General features: G+C 48.7%; 1 long non-coding RNA gene across 1 annotated transcript in view; it reads right to left on the bottom strand.

Moving 5' to 3' along the window:
• LOC108532232 (uncharacterized) overlaps nucleotides 1–3,780 on the bottom strand; it is a 13,508-nt gene extending 9,728 nt beyond the window's left edge. Inside the window, exons 1-2 of the long non-coding RNA XR_001886387.1 lie at nucleotides 3,718–3,780; nucleotides 2,721–2,968 (exon numbers count right to left, since the gene is read on the bottom strand). This is a non-coding gene — a long non-coding RNA (uncharacterized LOC108532232). The remainder of the gene's footprint in view (nucleotides 1–2,720; nucleotides 2,969–3,717) is intronic.
• Between the last annotated feature and the right edge of the window lie 336 nt (nucleotides 3,781–4,116).

Here is a 4,116-nt window from a genome sequence, read left to right as displayed (position 1 = left end):
GATTACAGGCTTGAGCCACCGCGCCCGGCCGAGAACGGTTGTTTCAAAAGAGCCTGGCGGCCAGGCACAGTGGCTCACACCTGTAATCCCAGCACTCTGGGAGGCCGAGATGGGCAGATCACCAGAAGTCAGGAGTTCGAGACCAGCCTGGCCAACATGGTGAAACCCCCGTCTCTACTAAAAATATAAAAATTAGCTGGGCGTGGTGGTGGGTGCCTGTAATCTCAGCTACCTGGGAGACTGAGGCAGGAGAATCACTTGAACCCGGGAGGCAGAGGTTGCAGTAAGCCGAGATTGTACCACTGCACTCCAGCCTGGGCAGCAGAGCAAGACTCCATCTCAAAAGAAAAAAGAAAAAAAGAGCCTGGGGCCAGAGGTGGGAGAAGCGTGCTCTTTTGGAATTTGTACAAACTGCATGCATCAATTATTCAAGAAATAGACAAATCTAAAAAAGAATTAGAGAATAACTAGCTCAGCATGAGATCCAATGCTTCTCAGAGCTGTGGGCCACCACACATCATCTAGTGCACCCCGGGGAACCACATGCCTCCCTTTGGGGAACTGTGATTTATAGTAAAGCCCTGTCCAGATGGCATGAATTGCGTGAAAGCATTCTTGTCTCTACAGACAGACATCTGCTCTAATCTCTGCATCTTAACACCTGGGTTTTCCCTCTACCTAATTTGAGCATCCTTTGTCTGAATCGGGTGAAATATATCTTGGTCCTGATCAAGACTTCTTATGATTAGCACAAGGAGTCACGCAGTCCTTGACTGACATTTCCGGCATCCTGTCTAGCCCATGAAGTCACTCATCTCCTTCCACAGCTTTCCCAGGTGAGATTCCCTTTCTCAGAAAACAAGAGAAGCTCTCTCTACTCATGCAGGTTACAGACCTTTACTGTTTCCATCTGTTACACAATCCCTAATGAGCATAAGCTTATTACATTTTTTTTTTTTTTTGAAATGGAGTCTCACTCTGTCACCCAGGCTAGAGTGCAGTAGCATGTGATCTCGGCTCACTGCAACCTCCGTCACCCAGGTTCAAGTGATTCTCCTGCCTCAGCCTCCCGAGTAGCTGGGATTACAGGCATGCGCCACCATGTCCAGCTAATTTTTGTATTTTTAGTAGAGATGGTGTTTCAACATGTTGGCCAGGATGGTCTCCATCTCTTGACCTTGTGATCCACCCGCCTCGGCCTCCCAAAATGCTGGGATTACAGGCGTGAGCTACCGCGTCTGGCCAGCTTATTACACTTAAGGCTTTTGCTGCAGTGTAATTTTATCCTGGGGCTACTTTTCATTGTTGAGAATTCTCAAGCTGGCTAAATTTTACAACTCTTACTGTCCCAGTCAGTATTGCATGTCACAGAAACCCAACTGCAGTGGCTTCATCACATGCCAGAAGCTGAAGGTCAGCAGTCCCCAGGAGGTGGGCAGTCCCCAGCTGCATGATGGTTCCATGAGGCTATTGGAGACTCAAAGCCTAGCTTTCTGCTCTGCCATCATAGAATGAGGCTTGCATTCTTCTGCTCAAATGCTGGCTGCTACACTTCCAAGCACTGGGTGTGCATTCCAGACTAAAGAAAGGGGATAAGGCCAAGGGCAACAGACAAAAGGGTTTGTGCCAGCTGGGTCAGCCCCCCAGCTTTCCCAGAAGCTCCATCTAGAGACTTCCATGTACATCTCACTGGCCAGAATTACATCAACCACCCTAGCTGTAAGAGAGCCGGTGAAGCATTTCACACTGGGCAGGTCACCACTATGAATAAAATCCGGGTTCCGATCATAAAAAAGGAGAGATTGGATATCTGCCTCTAAGCAAAAGATATAATTTTATTTTATTGTTTTATTTTATTTTTTGAGACAGAATCTTGCTCTGTCGCCCAGGCTGGAGTGCAATGGCACAATCTTGGCTCACTGCAACCTCCGCCTCCTGGGTTCAAGCGAGTCTCCTGCCTCAGCCTCCCAAGCAGCTGGGATTACAGGTGCATGCCACCATGCCCAGCTAATTTTGTATTTTTAGTAGAGATGGGGTTTCACCATGTTGGCCAGGCTGGTCTCCAACTCCAGACCTCAAGTGATCCACCTGCCTCGACTGCCCAAAGTGCTGGGATTACAGGCATGAGCCACTGCACCCGGCTAAGATATGATTTTAAACCAATTCTATTAGTCGTTAGTATGCATGGCTTATCAACCCTAGGAGAATGCATAATTCTGGAGGGCAGTAATGCCTTTTTTCATGTTTATATCTTGCACACTTCTACTGTAGGGTTGAAACTGAACATGAGACATATTTGGAGGCAACAGTGGGGGAGTAAAGTTAGATACTAAGATGGAACAGGCTTCTGAAGTGGTCAACAAGGAGCCACAGCAGGTTCTTTTTTTATCTTTTATTTTTTGAGATAGAGTCTCACTCACTGCAACCTCCACCTCCCAGGTTCAAGCAATTCTCCCGCCTCAGCCTGCCAGGTAGCTAGGACTACAGGCGACTGCCACCACACCCGGCTAATTTTTGTATTTTTAGTAGAGATGGAGTTTCACCATGTTGGCCAGACTGGTCTCTAACTCCTGACCTCAAGTGATCTGCCTGCCTCGGCCTCCCAAAGTGCTGGGATTGCAGGGGTGAACCACTGTGCCCAGCCCACAGGAGGTTCTTGATCTGAAGAATGATTTTGGAGCCACTTCAGGTCAACATACACTTACTAAATACCAACTCACCATTTGGTGATTACAAGCTGCCATCAAGGTGCATACTGTCTGTTAAGAGAGATAAGGTAGGCAGATACATAGCTGGGCTATGTGGTGTTTGGAGAGGAGGCGTTTCATCAGGAACTTGATGGATGGGTATGATTTGACAGGCAGAGGCAGAGGGATGCATTTCAGTCCACAGGGCAGCCTTGGGTCAGGATGTACAGACATGTGGTTTGGGTCAATGATGAGTAGTACAGAGGGTGCCCGCAGGGAAGCTGTGAAAAGTAAGACCAAAAGAGGTGAGTTGGGGCTAGACTGTGAGGCCCTTGTGAGCCAGATAACAAGCTTGTACTTCATCAGTAGGCAATGGGGAGCCATTGAAAATTTTGGGCAAGGAAGTGACAGACAGTTTAGGAGGGATTGGAATATAAATGGCAGGAAGCAAGAGGAAAGGCTGACATACCACAAGGACATCATCATCAAACAGGGGAGACACAGGGAAGCCACAGATACAGAGGTACCATGGAGAGAGAATCAGTATGGCTTGGCATGAGACAGCAAGAAGAGGCAGGTGATGGACACTCCCGGGGTTGGCGGTGAGGTCATTAACAGAGAGGGGTGGCCAAGCAACAGGTTTGGGGAACAGTGCAAAGCTGGAGATGCCAGGTGGCTAGAAGGTGGAAATACTCTACGGGCCCCTGGAAACTCTGGTTTGGAGCCCAGGATCATGGTCAGAACTGACGGTGTTAACGTGGCAGTCAACAGCAAAGAGAGGACAATTGAGAGAGCCAGGGCAGTCCAGATATACTAGGTCCAAAGCCGGCGCTCCTCTTCTTCTTCCAGAATCCTCTCTCCTCCTGTGGCTCCCAACCTCTGCAGCCTCATCCCAGACTCGCCCTCCCCACCCATGTCCACATCCTGTCATCATACTTGTTTTCTCAATACTGATTCTGTCCATATTTTGCTCATCTCTCCTGCTTCCCATCTTCCTGCCACTGAGAGTCTAGCTCCCATCATTTCTCACCTGGTTCACTGCAAAGCCCCCCAACTGGCCTCTGGGTCTGCAGCCTGCACTCTTCACCACTGCAATCAGAGAAAGATTTCTAAATTCCATTCTGGCAATGTTATTTGTCTTTTCTCCAACCCAGTCTACTAAGAGTTGCCTAGAGGCCCTCCTCCACAATCCAGGCTGTAGACTGTAGGGCCAGCTGCATCTCCCTCCCAGTTCCTTGCATCCCAGACCCAGTTCTTCAAACATGTCTTGACTGTCCCCTGTCTCCATGCCCTTGTACATTTTATTCCTTCTGCCTGAATGCTCTTCCCACCTCATTCATCTGGCTTACTGCTAGTGTAGCTGGCAGCAACCAATTCAAGCATCACCTCCTCCAGGAAGCCTTCTTTGATCTATTCTGTGAGTTCTTAC

Source organism: Rhinopithecus bieti, unplaced genomic scaffold, assembly GCF_001698545.2.
Source record: "Rhinopithecus bieti isolate Rb0 unplaced genomic scaffold, ASM169854v2 scaffold_10088, whole genome shotgun sequence".
Classification (NCBI taxonomy): domain Eukaryota; kingdom Metazoa; phylum Chordata; class Mammalia; order Primates; family Cercopithecidae; genus Rhinopithecus; species Rhinopithecus bieti.
The sequence above is the reverse complement of the archived record's forward strand: the minus strand, read 5'-3'. Positions and strand labels throughout refer to the sequence as shown.